This window comes from Papaver somniferum, chromosome 5 (assembly GCF_003573695.1).
Source record: "Papaver somniferum cultivar HN1 chromosome 5, ASM357369v1, whole genome shotgun sequence".
Lineage (NCBI taxonomy): Eukaryota > Viridiplantae > Streptophyta > Magnoliopsida > Ranunculales > Papaveraceae > Papaver > Papaver somniferum.
This window is the reverse complement of record NC_039362.1, coordinates 13,267,941-13,288,104: the sequence shown is the minus strand read 5'-3', so window position 1 is coordinate 13,288,104 and position 20,164 is coordinate 13,267,941. Positions and strand designations below refer to the sequence as shown.

General features: G+C 37.7%; 1 pseudogene; it reads left to right on the top strand.

Annotated features, from left to right (window-relative positions):
• Positions 1-15,517: 15,517 nt before the first annotated feature.
• LOC113278780 lies at positions 15,518-19,949 on the top strand (annotated as a pseudogene).
• Positions 19,950-20,164: the final 215 nt, after the last annotated feature.

Below are 20,164 nucleotides of genomic sequence, written 5' to 3'. Positions count from 1 at the left end.
GTCTGCTTTAAAAAATGTTGTGTTATAGTTAGTATCAGTAAGCTCTTTTCTGTTGTAATTTGAGTTTTCTTAAATCAATCCTGTAATTTTGTGGCTTTTGCCTTTTTTTCAATAAAAATATATGACTCAACAAAAAAAAAAGATAGGAAAGTTCACAAAGGCTATGATGTTGGAACTTGTTCCAAGTGTTGCAGATATGGTCATCATATCTCTGTTTGTCCCAATAAGGAGTTCAGTAAGAAAACCAAAGCATGGATGGAAACTCTTGACTATTGTCCCAAGGAAGAAGCCTATGAAAGTTGTCTCACATATTTTTTCTGATAATCACACTTGTCTCTCTAACATCTCTGATTATTCCATGATAAACAATCTAACTTCCTCAGAAGAAAAATTGATCTCTTGACCAAAGATTTGTGTTCGATGAAGATTATGTTTCAACTGGAGAAGGAATCATGGATTAAAAGAATTGAAAATCTGGAATGTCAACTGGAAAACTTAAGACAAGAAAATACAATATCCTCCGAAGTCTTCCTTGTGTAAAAACCAGGATCTCCTAAAGTTGGATTGCACATCAACGACAAAGGTTCTCTATTGGACATTTTTATATGATGAATAATCAGAGACAAGGAACAGGGAAAACACCTTTTCCTCTTGAGAAACCACATGATCCTTCATTTGATGGGAGAAATTACATTTTGTAATAGTTTCTAAGGTTTTTTTTATCAGCCCCTGGATAAGAACCACAACCTCAAAGAGGGGTGAGAAAGGATGTTCCTAGAGTATCATGCTTGTTAAGCTATTTTCTGTGAATCTGCTCTCATGACTAACTTGTTTTTGGTTTTTCTTTCTTGTTCTCTAAATTCGTTTATTGAGCTAAGAATCTTTTTCATGTGATTTTGTTCGTGAATATAACATGCACGTGTCCTGGGTATGTGTACGAATTTGCTTGACATAATTTGTCTGACAAAGCATATCTGGGTATCCAAAATCTTTTTAAGGTTTTTGTTAGAGCATAGATCGGTCAACCTCGCATGCGTTGCTATCTCAAGCATGTTTTTCAATGTTAGTGATCAAAACTATAGGTATTGATTTCTAGCCTACATAGATAAGTCTCGGACTAGGATATAAAAGTGTAGTTGAGCTCAAGGACTTCATGGCAATTCATCATACAATGACGAAGATCTATACAAGGAACCGTGGAACTTCATCAACAAAAAGGTATGTGGAGACTTGAACTTATCTATCACTCAAAAGTATATCTCTTCTATCTCCTACTTCTTATGAGACAAAAGTCGTATGCTATATAGACTAGATCATACACATTTGATATTTCGAGCTGAGCATTCATTGCTTATCTTTTATCTCGAAATCGTGTGTTGGTAAAGCGTTTCGCTTGATCAAGTTTATCTTCACCTAGTGACGAAAGTCATGAAAAGCTTCAATAATTGCTCTGACGTGAATCGGTCTGTGAATAACGGCTACATAGCGTCCTCTGAGAATGTCTCAATGATTGAAATGAGAGTTTAGATTACATAACCATGTATTCCTTGAACCGAAGTTTTCGAACTTTTTTGATCAAGAGAAATCGGGAGGATTGTGGAATTGGCTTTCCAAGTCAGCGAGAATTTCTGTTGGGTTTTTCCAAAACTCGTTTGTGTGCTAAGTCCGCGAACTCAGTCCGCGAACCCAGTCAACGAACTGGCGGAAGTTCTGTTTCCGAAAATTTCTACGGAGTTTGGAAAACTCAACCGATTAACTTAAGTCCGCGAACTTGTTTGTGAACTTAAGAGGTTATGATCTAAAGATGTGCTCTGAACATGAAACATTAAATTACTAAGGAATGCTTTATGCAAACCGTGGCTATAATGTTCATGAGCCGATTCAATCGAATCGAATCATCTTTGTTTCAATTGTGTCTTGTGTAGTTACATAAGATCTCATAGCAATTGAACAGCTCTTTAACTAGTTCATTTGAGTCGATTAAACTAGTTATGGTGAAGAAGAACAAGGTTAATATGAAATGCTCATATGGTTAACCTTTTGGGTTACTATGTTGAACCAACATACACGTACACGTTTGGGCATGGTTTTCACGAACCAAGTAAACGTCTACCCGAGTGTGTGTGACAAGCTAAGTTTTCGATCTAACGGTTGAGAAATATTAGCTTGAATCTAAATCAGGTTTTCATCTAACGGTGAATAAGGATTGCTTTGTAACTAAGGCAAAACCCTGATTTGGAGGCTATATAAAGGAGACATATAGCATTGTGAAAAACTAATCCCCACACGTCTGTGTGCTACTAGTGCGCCCGCTAGAGTCGATCTCCATTAACCTTTGATTTTCTTCTCTAAAATCAGGTTAACGACTTAAAGACTTCATTGGGATTATGAAGCCAGATCGATACTACTTTATCTTAGTTGTGTGATCTGATCTTGCATCTTCTATCGTTCGAGTACATCGTGAGAGTTCTCCGATAGGCAAGATAAAGAAATCACAAACATCTTCGTCTCACTGTTTGTGATTCCTCGAAAATCCGCTTGTGTAGTCAGGAAGGATTGTAGAGAGGTGATTGATTAATCTAGGTTGTTCTTCGGGAATATAAGACCGGATTATCAATTGGTTCCTGTTACCTTGATTTTATATCTAAAGACAGAACAAAACCTAGGGTTTATCTGTGGGAGACAGATTTATCCTCTTATAGACTTTTCTGTGTGAGACAGATCTGTTTATTATCAAGTCTGTGATTTTGGGTTACAACAACTCTTGGTTGTGGGTGAGATCAGCTAAGGGAATCAAGTGCGCAGTATCCTGCTGGGATCAGAGGAGTAGGAGTACAACTGTACCTTGGATCGGTGGGAGACTGATTAGGGTTCAACTATAGTCCAGTCTGAAGTTAGCTTGGAGTAAGCTAGTGTCTGTAGCGGCTTAATACAGTGTGTATTCAATCTGGACTATGTCCTGAGTTTTCTGCATTTGCGGTTTCCTCGTTAACAAAATTTCTGGTGTCTGTGTTATTTCTTTTCCGCATTATATTTTATATAATTGAAATAATACAGGTTGTACGTTCGTGATCATCATTTGGAAATCCAAACTTTGGTTGTTGATTGATATTGATTGATCCTTGGACACTGGTCTTTGGTACCGTCCAAGTATTCCTTGTATCTGATAAAGACTCGCTATTGTTTTTAGCTTGAGTAAAAATCAAATCAAGAGAGATATATTAACTCCTTGAGATACTTTTATCTAGATTGAGTCTGACTGTCTAGTTGATTCTCTAGCAAAGTATTTCGGAGTTAGTCCATACAGATTGCTAAGCGAAATATTGGGTGGTGTTGTTAGACCCCCGCTTTTTCAATTGGTATCAGAGCATTCAAACACATTAAAGACCTTATAAGTCTGGGTTTGTAAGCGATCTGACTCTATGGATAGTAGTGCTATATCAATAAATGCACCACCAGATCCAGGGATTTCAGAATTCTCTTCCATGAATAATTTAATTAAATATGTAGAAGAAATTCTATCTAAACTTCCACCAGGTTTAAAATCCCTTGAAGTATTTTCAGGGCTTGAAAATAAGCTTGAGAGCTTATCTCTTGATGTTGAGTTATACCTCCAGAAAGAGCAAGAATCTCTTGACAGGCTAAATCAAGTTATGATGAATAATATTTATGTTGAGGTTGATATTGATTTACTAATCAGTGAGACCAATGCTCCTCCTTTGCGTAATCCAATTAGTTGTAACAAACTAAACGAATTACAAGAGGAGTTTAAATCTCAGTCATCTGAGTGTATCACCTCAAAGCATGAATTGATTCGTTGCTCAGTTCCTGATACTTCATATCAAGATAGTAGTATTGCCTTCTTTTATGAAGAAGCTAGGATGTCTCTGTTTATCAAAAGAGTTTCCCCTCGCAGTACTAAAACTATCTGCAGAAACTGTTTTTTATAAGTTGGAAAACAAGAAATCAGAAACACAAATCCTTTTGGGTTCTCTTGAAGTTCTTTGATAGACTTATAAAAACAGTTCCTTGGGTGTTTCTCAACACTACAAGATGTAAGAGTTGCTGGAAAGAAACTCTCTCTTGGTGCCATGGTGAGCAAGACAATGTTCATCTCAGCACAACTTGTTTGTGTTGAAAGTGCATCCTCACCAAGGAATGCCCTGTTACGGTAAAGGAAGCACGAGAACTAGGGCACACAGATTGTGTTCAGTAATGTTGTAGAATTCGATTGAATTCTTATAAAAAGGTATGTCTATAAACTTGAGCAATATTTGTGTTTTTACTTGCTTAAGTACTTATTATGATCCATTTACCTTACTTATCGTTCATTTCTACCTAACTTGATCCGTGTTTAAGGTTCTTATATGTTTAGGTTTGAAAATAGTTGTTTGGGATGTTTGGACTCATGGTACACATTCCAGGGATGCATACCATCATTTAAAATCAAAATCCAGGGGTTTAAGTTCGCAAACCCAGTCTGCAAACTTCGTTTGTCATGAAAATTCGTTTGCAAACACGTATGCATACTTGACGTCGATATTCGGTAAACCTTTCTTGGCCGTAACTTCTTCGTCCGAACTCAGAATGAACTCATTCTTTTTGCATTCTCTTCCTATTTGAATCCTCTTCAAAATGGAGATGATAATTATTGATTTTGGATGAGTTAAGATTGGTATTTGTCCTGTATCTTGTGTTTTGAGTGTTTTGCTCCATTTCGTCGCACTTGTTCCACTTCTCTTGGATTTGGGAACTTGGATTCTTGGAGTAATACTCTTCTAAGCTAATTTGTAGCTTTTACTAGAATGTTGTTGGTGAATCACAAAGAAGGAAGTTCAATAATGGAAATTAGTACGCATTGCTATGGAATTCTTGAATGTTCACAATCATCCTTTGTGAACTATGGTGCATGGTCGTTCGTGACTTTGTATATTCTTCTTTGTGAAAATCTTTGTATACGCCTTTGGTATCTATTCTTGGTTTAAATCCGGGCGGAAAAGACTGATTCTACCCTCTAAGGACAAATCATCTTATATGTGCATTACGAGTTTGTCTTGATGCCTAGGAAACTTCTTATGAGAATTTATTCTTGTTTTTGAGAAGGATTACTAGAGTTTTGAATAGCGAAGATTGTGACTACACATAGCTATTTTGTTTTCATCTTCTTATGTTTATTTTTTAGGTTTATTGGTTTTAAATTCTAAAAATATTTGGAGGATGATGTTTATTGCAGTATTTTAATGGTTTGTGATATTGCAATATTTTCATGGGATATGTATTGTTTACGTCCGTGAACTTGAAGGTCCCATATTGCAGTCAAAAGTAAAGTCGTTCATGAATCAGTGTTCGTATTGATGAAAGGACGAATGGACTTTTGACATATACAAAAGTTATGCCTATGCAATCATGTATGTGATGGAAAATACGATAAAATCTTTTGTTCAACAAGGATAAAGTCTATTATGTCATTATGATGGAAAATAGAATAGATCCTTGTATGTTATCCACGGTATTGATCTTCATTGATCCATTTTATTATGTTTTACCGTGAAGGCTCCATTGTGTGTCTTATGTTGAGCACCTCACAACTAAGTCGATTTACCTTGGCTTTGTTGGTTGTTCCATAAGATGATATACGTCGAGCATTAGGAACTAAATTGATCAACTAGTTTGGCTATTGAGTTAGTTCTCCATAAGTCTTCTTTCTTATGTTGAGTACATGTACGGTTAAGGTTGTCATATTCTATGATGAACTTAGTCGGGGTTCCATAAGTTCTCTTATGTTGAGCCCAAAATAATTAAATTAATTACTTCGGTGATTAGTTTGGTTGTTTGTATTCCAATTAGATTAATTATAGGTTCTCTTGTAATTAATCTAGTTGAGTTTTTATATATTCCACAAGTTCTTGTGTTGAGTATATGAAAGGCTACACTATCATGTTCTTTGGTTAATGTAGTCATATATTCCGTAAGTTTTCCTTATGTTGAATATTTGAACGGTTAAGTTAGTCATCTCCATATGATTGACTTAGTCGTAGCTCCGTGAGTTTACTTATGTTGAGCACTTTCAATTAAATTGATCACTTTTATGGTTTGATTTAGTCGCGTATTCCAATTGAATTGATCATGGGTTTACTTGTGTTTAATTTGGTTGAGCTTTGGATATAGAAAATCATTCCTATGGTTTTTGGTGTCCAATAAAAAAAAAATCCTTCTTTTCTTTCGAAATTAAGGTCGCTCTTGTTGTTCTCACAGGAATGACATCAAATGGGGGAGAGTTCTTTTGAACTTGTGCTTAATGGTAACATCTTTCGGGGAGTGCGGCTGTGGAATTTTATAGGGGTTATCTTGTATCTTAAAACTCCTTGATGAATGTTGTTAGCTTCGGCTATTAGATTGCATCTAAATTAAGTTGGTGTGTATTTTTCTTTTGGTCATAAAAAGTCTCTTGTGGAAATTTCATTATGATCTCATTCTTGTACCTTTGCCAATTTTATTGACAAAAAGGGGGAGAAATAAGGGGGAGTGGTTTCCATGATCGAGATGGCGTATTGGCTAAGGGGGAGTGATACATATCACCGTAGTATTATTGTTAAAGTCGTGATACAATTGTACTTTGATGTTATATAATAATACTATGACACTGTATGATAATGATCGAGAATCTCGATTTCTCTCATTTTTATAGCTACGGATCTTCAACAACGATGGTGCTAAACTTACAACCCTTGGGATCATTGGAGTACTTGGAAGGACGAAGATTTCAAGGAACGTTGAAGATTAGACTATGGAATAGGAGCCACTAAAGTTTATCTTTTTTGTACTCCATATGTATTGATAGTTTTGTCACTAAAATTGACAAAGGGGGAGATTGTTAGAGCATAGCTCGGTCAACCTCGCATGCGTTTCTATCTCAAGCATGTTTGTCAATGTTAGTGATCAAAAATATAAGTCTTGATTTCTAGCCTACATAGCTAAGTCTCGGACTAGGATAGAAAAGTATAGTTGAGCTCAAGGACTTCATGGCGATTCATCATACAACGACGAAGATCTATACAAGGAACCGTGGAACTTCATCAACAAAAAGGTATGTGGAGACTTGAACTTATCTATCACTCAAAAGTCTATCTCTTTTATCTCCTACTTCTTATGAGACAAAAGGTGTATGCTATATAGACTAGATCATACACATTTGACATTTCGAGCTGAGCATTCATTGCTTATCTTTTATCTCGAAATCGTGTGTTGGTAAAGCGTTTCTCTTTGATCAAGTTTATCTTCACCTAGTGACGAAAGTCATGAAAAGTTTCAATCACTTTGAGAATTGCTCTAACGTGAATCGGTATGTGAATAACGGCTACATAGAGTCCTCTGAGAATGTCTCAATGATTGAAATGAGAGTTTAGATTACATAACCATGTATTCCTTGAACCGAAGTTTTCGAACTTTGTTGATCAAGAGAAATCGGGAGGATTGTGGAATTGGCTTGCCAAGTCCGCGAACTGTTGGAAGTTCTCGACCGAGAATTTCTGCTGGGTTTTTCCAAAACTCGTTTGTGTGCTAATTCCGCGAACCCAGTCCACTAACTGGAGGAAGTTCTCTTTCCGAGAATTTCTGCTGAGTTTGGAAAACTCAACCGATTAACTTAATTCCGCGAACTTGTTTGTGAACTTAAGAGGTTATGATCTAAAGATGTGCTCTGAACATGAAACATTAAATTACTAAGGAATGCTTTATGCAAACAGTGGCTATAATGTTCATGAGCCGATTCAATCGAATCGAATCATCTTTGTTTCAATTGTGTCTTGTGTAGTTACATAAGATCTCATAGAAATTGAACAGCTCTTTAACTAGTTCATTTGAGTCGATTAAACTAGTTATGGTGAAGAAGAACAAGGTTAATATGAAATGCTCATATGGTTAACCTTTTGGGTTACTATGTTGAACCAACATACACGTACACGTTTGGGCATGGTTTTCACGAACCCAGTAAACGTCTACCCGAGTGTGTGTGACAAGATAAGTTTTCGATATAACGGTTGAGAAATATTAGCTTGAATCTAAATCAGGTTTTCATCTAACGGTGAATAAGGATTGCTTTGTAACTAAGGCAAAACCCTGATTTGGAGGCTATATAAAGGAAAAATATAGCATTGTGCAAAAATAATCCCCACACGTCTGTGTGCTACTAGTGCGCCCGCTAGAGTCGATCTCCATTAACCTTTGATTTTCTTCTCTAAAATCAGGTTAACGACTTAAAGACTTCATTGGGATTATGAAGCCAGATCGATACTACTTTATCTTAGTTGTGTGATATGATCTTGCATATTCTATCGTCCGAGTACATCGTGAGAGTTCTCCGATAGGCAAGATAAAGAAATCACAAACATCTTCGTCTCACTGTTTGTGATTCCTCGACAATCCTCTTGTGTAGTCAGGAAGGATTGTAGAGAGGTGATTGATTAATCTAGGCTGTTCTTCGGGAATATAATACCGGATTATCAATTGGTTCCTGTTACCTTGATTTTATATCTAAAGACAGAACAAAACCTAGGGTTTATCTGTGGGAGACAGATTTATCCTCTTATAGACTTTTCTGTGTGAGACAGATCTGTTTATTATCAAGTATGTGATTTTGGGTTACAACAACTCTTGGTTGTGGGTGAGATCATCTAAGGGAATCAAGTGCGCAGTATCTTGCTGGGATCATAGGCGTAAGAGTACAACTATACCTTGGATCAGTGGGAGACTGATTGGGGTTCAACTATAGTCCAGTCCGAAGTTAGCTTGGAGTAAGCTAGTGTCTGTAGCGGCTTAATACAGTGTGTATTCAATCTGGACTAGGTCCCGGGGTTTTTCTGCATTTGCGATTTCCTCGTTAACGAAAATTCTGGTGTCTGTGTTATTTCTTTTCAGCATTATATTTTATATAATTGAAATAATATAGGTTTTGCGTTCGTGATCATCAATTGGAAATCCAACCTTTGGTTGTTGATTGATATTGATTGATCCTTGGACATTGGTCTTTGGTACCGTCCAAGTATTCCTTGTATTTGATAAAGAATCGCTATTGTTTTTAGCTTGAGTAAAAATCAAATCAAGAGAGAGATATTAACTCCTTGAGATACTTTTATCTATATTGAGTCTGACTGTCTAGTTGATTCTCTAGCAAAGTATTTCGGAGTTAGTCCATACAGATTGCTAAGCGAAATATTGGGTGGTGTTGTTAGACCCCCGCTTTTTCAGTTTTGATCAAAGTTCATTTTGGGAAATTATTCCTTACCTTGTTTTTTTTAAGGTTGAAGGTTTCATTTCACGATAAAGCATTTCATTTACCTTTATCACGTCCTTATCAAGTCTTTCTAATAAAGGAAATGATATCTATATTGTTCTCTTTCCTTCTAAGAAAGTTTGTTTTGATTCTTCTGGTAGCGAGATAGGTCAAGAAAAACGTAAATCCTCTTCTTGTGAGAATCCCTCAATCTCTCATCTTGATAAGCTTTCACTAACTATGTATCTTATTTTGGAACAAGTACATGCTCTGAAGAATGATCTTGAATCTTCAACCAAAAGACTTGAAGATAAGATCGATAGTCTCGAATCCAGGATTGATCTAATCGAAGATGAACTTCATGAATACAGGGAATATGAGAAGAGTCTTCTAAAGTAAGTGAAATATTTTTATTGTTTTAAGGTTTAAATAATGTCTATGAAACTTCTTGTGACAATTTATTCTTATCTTTTAGAAAGATAATTAGGGTTTGGTATAACAAATATTGTGATTACACATAGCTATTTCCAACAATTTTCATCTTGCAATGTTTTTATATTTATTTACTTAAATTCTAAGTTGTTTGGAAGATGAACTTGTAGTATTTAATCTTATTGGTATTATATATTGCAAATTTCTTATGAGATATATATGCCTTTACGTTCGTGAATTGTGTTGTTATCTCATACATGCTCAAAAGTTAAGTCTATTATGTTTTATGCATATAATGATAAAAGATAAAATGAAATTTTTGAGAAAATCTGCAGTACTGATCTTTCCCTGATCCACTAATATGTTATTGTATCTACTTCGTAAGTTTTTTTATGTTGAGTGATTTCTGACTAAATTAATCTATAAGATCTTCACGTTATTTGTTAATGTCCAAATAAATCTTTCTTTTCTTGTAAAAGTAAGGTCCCTCATGTTTTTCTCTTCGGAATGACATCAAATGGGGGAAGTTCTTAAATGAACTTGCGCTTAATTGTCATATCTTTATGGGGAGAGCGGTTGTGGAATTTGAAGGGGTGAATTTGTATCTTAATAAACTCCTTGATGAATATACTAAGTTTCGACTATGTGAAATCATCGAAAAAAAAGTTGGTATGTTTTCTTTTTATTCATGAATTATCATTTGAAAATTCATTACGATCCCATAGTTTTCGTACCTTTTGAAAAAATGGGGGTCTAACAACCTCACCCAATATTTCGTTTAAGAATATGTATGTACAAACTCCAATAGAATTCCAAGAGAATAAACTAGATAGTCAGACTCAATCAATGGAAATATATCCAAGAGTTGTGAGAATACAACATCTTCTTGATTCTCTTACCAGGTCGGATGATGCTGTGGCGGGGGATTTGCTGGCGTCTATTAGGGGTGTGGTGAACATCTGGTTATACGACTTATGTCCTACACAGCTTGGGGAGTATGTTGCTTGCACACCGCTTACTCCGTTTCTTAAGCCGGATGGTGGTATACGGCCCTTTATTGTTGGTACAATGTAGAGATGTATGGTGTCTAAAGTTGCATCTCATTCCGTAGGCAAAGACATGCATGTGTTCGTACCTTGAGGATTTTCAGTTTGGGGTTGGGGTTTCGTGCGGAGGAGGGGCTATTTTACATTCGGTTAACAAGCTCATTTGGGAAGAAGGTAATTATCATTCTATGATTATGTTGCTTGTGGATTTTAAGAATGCCTTTAATTTGGTGAGTCAGTCTGTTATGCTCCAAGAAGTGAGAGCGAGGCGCCCATCCATTTATAAGTGGGTGGAGTTATGTTATTCTCAACCACCGCGGCTATACACAATAAACTCCATTTGTCGTCTGCCCAAAGTGTTCAACATGGATATCCTATTGGTCCCCTTCTTTTTTCTCTTACTTTACACTCATTGGTCAAGAAGATTGCGGATCACTGTTAGCTTGATTTGCAATCATGGTATTTAGATGATGCCACAGTTATTTTGGATACTCTTATGGTTTCCAAGGCGCTAAAAATTATCCAATCTGAGGGAGGTCGCTCGGCCTCCATCTAAATATCACCAAGACGGAGGTTTTCTGGCCCTCAGTTGATCCACGAAGTCTTGATGCCTTTCCTTCTCAAATTGGAAGACATGCAAATGAGTTAAATTATTGGGTGGTCAGTTGAGCCTTGATCATGGGTACTGTAGTGAATTAATCAAGGCCAGGGTTCTCTAGACTATGAAGTTGATGAATGCAATGAAGAGGTTGGAGGATCCTTAGTGTGAACACCATTTATTAAGAAGATGTGCAGGGTTTTTAAGCTATATTTTTTTATGTGAACTACTATGCCTGAGCATTTAACGGAGGCAAAAAGCATATTTGATTCGTATTTGGCTCAACATGTGCGTCATATTATTACGAATGATGGACCTGGTACGGGGTTGTTACAGCTTCGACTAATTTTTTTTATCTCTCAGGCATGGTGGTTTGGGCTTATATTTTTTGGCTAATGTGATCCATTACTGTTATTTGGCCTCAAAGATCCAGACACGACCCCTTCAATCTATTATTTTGTGTAACACTTTTTACCAGTTCCTGACCTTGGTCTTCAACGGTCTATGGAATTATTTTCACGAGTATGTCCTGGTGTTAACGTTGATCTTACTGCCCTTCATCCCATGAAATTTCTGGCGGTTAAGTATTTTGAGGTTGTCATGAGAGAGATGCCTGAGAAGTTTTCCTTGTATGCTCGCGATTGTACCCTATGGAAACGTAACAAGTCCAATCATGCTTCAGATTTTCTCAAATCTCTACCTATCGAGGGACTCAACTAGAGGCTTGGGGCACGCCATTTTAGTGTAGTTCTTTGTTATCGTTTGGGTATTCCCTTATTTACGGTGGATAGTCTTTATACATTTTGTGATTGGGATACGGATTTTTTTGGAGATCACGCTATGCACTGTGCTCATGAGGTGGGGCTCAAATTTCGGTATAACCTTGTCAGAGACACTATTGCTGATATGTGTTATCGTGGCGGGGTGCCTGCTAGGAAGGAAGTTTCTTTGGGTTTCTTATCTTATGAGTGTGGGGAACTGAGACTTGTGGATATTCTGGTTTACAACTGGGATATTGGTCGTGACGTCTGTTTATATGTGATTGGGGTGTCGCCTTTCGCTGGAGGAGGAGTTCATGATTTTCAGCCAGGTTTAGCCTTGAGGAATGCCATTTCGCGTAAACATAAAAGATACCTAGATAAATGCTTGTCTCAAGGTTTGGGCTTTAGCACCTTAGCTTTCACGACATTTGGGAAACTTAGTGAGGATATCGTGGATCTTTTGAGAAGGTTGCACAATCATTTGTCTAGGTTTGATGTTAGTGCAAAGGAATGTAATTTTGTTTTTCATAGATTAGGTATTGTCATCCAGAAGGGCGTTGTGCCCAGCTGGTGACAAGGATCCCTACCAATTATTTGAAGTAAATTTTTTTTATTTGAATTTATTGATACATACTGGTATTAAAAGTATAATTATAAAAAATAAAAGATATATTTGATTGTTTAAGGGAAACATGTCTATAAACAAAACGAACCTATAAAAAGTACAGACCAAAATAAAATAGAAATGAGAGTTCTACTAGTTTTTTAATGTGAAAACATTATTTATCTGAGTCTTTAAATCGTTGAAATGTCTAATGAAATTGCATACACAACTCATCTTTTAATTTGTGAATATGAAAATTCAAAATTTTTAAAGCACATAAATAGATACCAACAATTTCATTTATTCCTTAAACAAACAAACCAAGTGCTAGGGTCTTTTCAAACGAAAAAAGAAGGGCCAAGCATCCCATCTGTCTATCAAATGCATAATCTTTGGATTGTGTATGCACATAATTCATCACTCTCCACATGTCTGAGAAACACACGTGGAGGACACACAGCCTGGAGCATCGAGATATGATGTCACGCGTGCATATCCAAGCAACACGTTTCGTCAGTATAAGATCATCATCTAATGGATCTAAGGGCTGAGAATCGAGGAGCATTGAAGGAAGAGGTTACTGCGAAGCACTGAAGAACACCCAAGGATTCACTTTATTCCATATCGAGAAGGATCCAAAATCAACGGCGAGGGTTGGTCCAACTGACACGGATGTGACAGGGGCAGCCGACAATTATCTGGCGCGTACAGACGATCCAACCACCCGCAATAAACACCATATATTAGCATACGTGTCGACCAACCTATGGAGGATGAAGGGGCGACTCATAGTCACCAAGCATAAACCGCTGGGGGCATCGGTGCAGAGCGAGGATACCAGCGGATTCTGCACAAAGAACAAGAAGATAATATTCCAACGGCCTCTGACGGTGGACCCCATGTACCACTCCTATAAATACCCCTCTCCACCAAGAGAGAAGGGGTCGACCAATTCAGAGAAAAGTAGAGAAGAGTTTAGGAAAGAGAAATAGGAAGAGTAAGTATGGTTTCTATTCCCCGTGGCATCGTTGTTCACCTAAAGTCATTCGACTATCTTTGTAATCTCTCAATACATAGTGAAACCCTCAACCCCGTGGATGTAGGACTTAGTGCTGAACCATGTAAATCATTGTCTCATTTACATTTCAGCACTTACTTTCTGTTATTATTATTATGCCTTGTGATGTGTGCATCGGAACTATATGGAATAACTGAATCGATCCCTCACAACTAGACAATGACGAGTCTGAAGACTCTGAGTCGACGGGTTAACACATTCTGTGCCATTTTATATTTATATCATTCCATGTAATGTTTTATCGACTCATGCGAATATTGTTTGTGAACAGTTAATGTTTTATCGACTCTTGTGAATATTGTTTGTGAACACGTGGATGCCTTCGTAATTTATGTGTTCACAATATGGCGCTAGAAACAGGGACTCTGTCCCGGTAAAAGATTTATCTTTCCTGTGATTTTACCCTCTCTTAGACTCTCAGCGCCATTCCTTGTGAAATAGTATCTTGAATATGTCTCCATCGCTTTGTTATATTTATTTCTTCTCAAAAACATTATTTCTTATAACAAAAGCCCATCAGATCTGATTTTTCCTCAGATCTGACTTAGATTTTGAACCATTTTAAACCAAACCACCAGGATCTATTCTTTTCAAGTTTATGCTAAGTACTTTTCAAACTGCGCTTTAGATCTGTTAGCTTCGGATTTATGATCTTTGGATCTAACCTTCATTTTGAAAAGATTCTCTTTGAAACGTTAAAGCGTTCGAAGGGATTTCCTTCGGGCTCATTCATAAGTGCTTTCTTTGTATTTAACCCGTTTGATTTGAAAAGATTTTCCTCCAAGATGATCCCGCTATGAATCTGTGCTTTCGTCGGATTTATAAGTTTTCATAGTCCCTTTAACTTTGATCAATTAAATAAAACTTTCGAATGATCGCATGTAAAATCATTTAAGAAATCCAATACCTCTGAAGAGGGGAATAATAGCTGGATTATCTCTTTTTAACTTTGGTGTCTCAGATCCATGAGTAGATCTGTGTTTTCAAAGTATTTGATCTCTCCAGATCTCCATTTTTAGTTCTCTATCTCTTGGAAATTGTAGATCAAGTTACGCTTTTGGGCCTACACGCTTGACTAGCTTTACTAACAGGATCCACATGGATATCGGATTTTCGATGATGTTTTACTTGTGCAGGCAAGGAAATCAAAAATGGAAAACACAAAGGATGCAGGAAAGGCTAAGGCATCGTCCAAAGAAACACCCAGGACAACACCAGTCATGACATGCAGCAAGCAAAAGGGTGAAAAGCGAAAACGACAAACCAAAAGCCATACACTGTGGAAATCACCTCCCCGTAAAATACCAATGATGTAGCAGCAGCGGCTCTCAAAGCAGCAGCAGCAAAAGCCGTTGCAGCGAGAGCTGAAACAGCAAAAGCCGATGCAGCAAGAGCAGCGGCAGCAAGAGCAGATGCAGCTAAAGACGAGGCAGTAAAAGCCGCAGCAGCTTCCCGCGTCCTTGAGCAACGGGAAGGAGTTGCAGAATCATCGATACCACATCCATCCTTTGGGATGCCGCCAACAAATGAGCATAATCAAACTCTGCCAACAACCCAACCATTGCTGACAAGAAACCAGCCTCTACCCCCATACGTGGAATTACAGATAGTGAACACCGAACCCCTCATCCCCCTAATCCAAACGGTTGATGAAGATCATACCACGGCCCTTGGGGGAAGGGACGACTCGGCACCCCAAACCAAGGATCAAATCATTCTCCCTGTTGATGGCCGAGCTTGAGGAGATAAAGAAGAACCAAAAGGTGTACGCAGAAGCAGTGGCATTGCTGGCCCGAGAAAACCAAGAACTTACAGATAAAATCGCCCAAATCTTGGGAGCAACTCACCAACACAACGAAGTCGTGCACGAAGCCAACTCTAAAGCACCTGAGCCGAATCATGACCGAAGAATGGTCGTGACAAATGCAGCAAATCCCGAACCACTGAATCGAAGAACAACCAGAGAAAACAGATCCAGCGATCCAGATTACGTCCTAGAAGACTCGGACTATTTCGACGGCGAAGATCAAAGAACAAAGCAAAACCCAACCAACGATGATCATCATCGTGCAATGGAGGATCTTCGCGCTGAAATGATGGCGGAGATCAAGCAACTAAAAGCTAGGCAAGGAGGGGGGGAGAATAGAAGAGGTGATGAGGGAAGCAAACACCGTCACCGAAGATCTTACTCACAATATCACCAGCAGAAGTTAATGGCTAGAAAACAAGAAGAGAAGAATGAGAAGGTTCAGAAGAAAAAGAATTATGAACTGACAAGAGAAGGAAGGAATGAAATTTATTTCAAATTTTTAACATTCTCTCTCCTATTTATAGCATTAAAGAAGATGGAAACAGTCCCTTAATCCAAGAAGAAGTTATTGCGAGTGGGAAACGTGCCCTAAAATCTAGGGGAAGTTATTATAGAGAGATGAAGAATATGTGAGGAAGATTTTCCTCTAACTTCGACTGACGCCTTAGTCAGAAGAAAAGGGGAAAATTGTATGCACATAATTCATCACTCGCCACGTGTCTGGGAAACACACGTGGAGGACACACATCCTGGAGCATCGAGATATGATGACACGCGTGCATATCTAAGCAACCCGCTTCGTCAGTATAAGATCATCATCTAATGGATCTAAGGGATGAGAATCGAGGATCATTGAAGGAAGAGGTTACTGCGAAGCCCTGAAGAACACCCAAGGATTCACTTTATTTCATCTCGAGAAGGATCCAAGATCAATGGCGAGGGTTGGTCCAACTGACACGGATGTGACAGGACAACAGACAATTATCTGGCGCGTGAAGACGACCCAACCACCCGCATTAAACACCCTAGATTAGCATACGTGTCGACCAACCTATGGAGAACGAAGGGGAGACTCATCGTCACCAAACATAAACCGCTGGGGGCATAGGTGCAGAGCAAGGATACCAGCGGAATCTGCACAAAGAACAAGAAGATAAGATTCCAACGGCCTCTGATGATGGACCCCATGTACCACTCGTATAAATACCCCTCTCCACCAAGAGAGAAGGGGTCGACCAATTCAGAGAAAACTAGAGAAGAGTTTAGGAAAGAGAAATAGGAAGAGTAAGTATGGTTTCTATTCCCCATGGCATCGTTGTTCACCTAAAGTCATTCGACTATCTTTGTAATCTCTCAATACATAGTGAAACCCTCAACCCCGTGGATGTAGGCCTTAGTGCTGAACCACGTAAATCATTGTCTCATTTACATTTCAGCACTTACTTTCTGTTATTATTATTATGCCTTGTGATGTGTGCATCGGAACTATATGGAATAACTGAATCGATCCCTCACGACTAGACAATGACGAGTCTGAAGACTCTGAGTCGATGGGTCAACACGTTCTGTGCCATTTTATATTTATATTATTCCATGTAATGTTTTATCGACCCATGCGAATATTGTTTGTGAACCGTTAATGTTTTATCGACTCATGCGAATATTATTTGTGAACACGTGGATGTCATTGTAATTTATGTGTTCACAGATGGCATATTACAACTTAAATGCTATGATTAACAACTTTAGCAACAAATTTTTTTTATTAATTATTTAGCGAGTTAAAATTTAGCTTTTATTTATTTAGTTGGATAAAAAATATGATTTTTAGCAAAAATATTAGAACATTAATTATCGGAATTTCAACTATAGTTTGTTTAAGGGTTTCTCTTTATTCACTTTGATATGTAACTGGGAATGTACGATGTTGTCTTGCATTGTATCCAGCAGCAATGTATCCCGGCGGGGACTCAGACATGCAAGTCTGATACTGTACGAGTTTAAAGGGGTGCGAGTTTGCCAGCTTGTGTTTGCACTAAAGGAACAAACATTTTTGAAATTTCTCTCTTTTTCGTTTTATATATCGAGATGATGATATTGATGTAAGTTAGCGGATTCAGCTCAGATTCAAATCGAAAACAGTAGATTAAGCAAAGAGATTTGCTTTCCAAGCCGTACGTAACGACCATATAATTGGTGTACATAGTCTGCGGAATAGAGTATTGCTTATTTTTCTCGATAAGGCCATAAATAACTTCAACTGATTTGCATCAGTACTTCAGTATCTTCTTCATCTTAGATAACATGTGTCTGTACTTTGTACTAGGATTAATCCTAAAGTTGGAGAAAGAATAAACATGCAGGGAAAGTCGATTAGTTTCTGGAGTAAAGTAGGACTTAATGAGTTTGATCCATTAGAAAAGATGGGATGGCGTGTAAAGAAAGCTCCTGCAAGAAGTACCACGATGCTCTTAATCTTCATTCTATTCTTCGGTGTTTACATGTACTCTAATTACTCCGTCGATTCTGCAAGTCTTTCCAAATTAATATGCAAACTAAAGTGCACGTTACATCTTAGCTTTCAGTTTGGGAACTTGTTATCCACACCTAGCGGAACGGATTACTGATTTTTTAGACACAAATGTTTTGCTGTGTTTTGTATGAACTTTTTTGCACCTACCAGTAAGTTTGAAGAGTATTTGGTTTTATTTTTGATATCATTGCCATTTGGCTCCTATTTTTGGGGTTTTCTCTTTCGCAGAATTTGCTTACAAGCAGTACGTCAGGAAAAAAGCTGTTTATCCAAAAGACTACTAAGATAATTGAGATTCCACTGAATTGCTCAGCGGGAAAACTTACACGTACTTGCCCTACAAATTACCCTGAAAATGTTAGCACATCTTCCTCGTCAAAGTAATGCCCAAACTATTTCCGATGGATACATGAAGATTTGCGACCATGGAAGAATACAGGAATCACACTAGATATGGTGGACAGGGCGAAACCAACTGCGAATTTCAGACTTATAATTCTGGACGGGAAAGCTTATATGGAGATGTATAAGAAATCATTTCATTCGAGAGATATGAATACAGTATGGGGTATTTTACAATTGTTGAGGAGGTATCCGGGGAAGTTACCAGATTTGGATCTCATGTTTGATTGCCTTGATTGGCCAGCCATTAAATCAAGTGATTATCAAGGACCTAATGCCACAACTGCACCACCACTGTTTTTCCGGATTGGTCTTTTTGGGGCTGGTACGTATAAAAATCTCTGTCTCAATCTCAGGCAGGGCTGCTAAGCTCATTTACTCTAGGATGTTTATATTTTTCTGACTCGTCTGGATTTGACTATTCTAAAGGTCACTTATTACCTTTGAGTCTGACTCTTTATATCTGATTCAAAAATTATTAAGTAGAAGGCTTGCAGAATTTTTTTGGTTCCAGTTAAAAAAAATACACGACTCGAATAGCTCTGAGATAGATGTATAAGCTGAGTTAGACTTTGAGTCAGACATCAGAAAAATCTGACATTTTATATGTTTAAGATAATATAGACTACAGAGGATTCACAAATGATTCGCAGGATTGGAGGACTGAAACTCGAATAGGATACCAAAATTCAAATTTAGCAACCCAATGCACTCACAGGTAAAAATGCACAAATCATACTTTGCTGCATTCTTTTGACAGTCACTTGTTTAATGTTTACAGTTGGATTGTATCATCATGATCAAATCTCCAAAATTATATCTTGTCGAAGTTTGGTAAATATACAGGTACAAGATTTATATTGAAGGACAAGCTTGGTCTGTTAGCGAGAAATACATTCTCGCATGTGATTCTCCCACGTTACTGATAAAGCCTATTTACTACGACTTCTTCACCAGAGGTTTAGTACCTATGCAGCATTACTGGCCTATCAAGGAAAAGGACAGTTGCAAATCTATTAAGTTCGCTGTTGACTGTGGTAATGATCACCCGGAGGAGGTTCAAGCCATTGGAAGTGCAGCAAGTAAGTTTATGCACGAGGGGCTAAAGATGGATAATGTTTATGACTACATGTTCCATCTTCTGAACCAATACGCTAAACTTTTAAGATACAAGCCCACCATAACGCCAAAAGCTGTAAATGTATGCTCGGAGACTTTTGCTTGTCAAGCAGACGGAACGGCGAAAAGGTTTATGACGGAATCCATGGTGAAGTCGCCTAGTGATAGTAGCCCATGCACCCTACCTATTCCATTTGACTCTCCAGATCTCCAGGACTTGCTTAGGAAAAATGAAGAATCTATAAAAGAAGTGGAGATGTTGGAGACTAGATTTTGGGAGAATCAACCCAAGTAAATTTAGGATGTTATTATGCCATCTCTTGGTTTATCTGTAAAGTTAATGTATTTTGAAGAGAAAAGACTCGGATGACTGATGTATTTTCTATAAGGTTGGACTAATTATTATATCACTATTTCACTGTTTTTTTTTTGAAGCCAAATATTCCACTGCCAACGAGTCAGTTCATATTAACCGCTTTCGACCAGTTCAAAGCTCAAAGCGACTAAGCG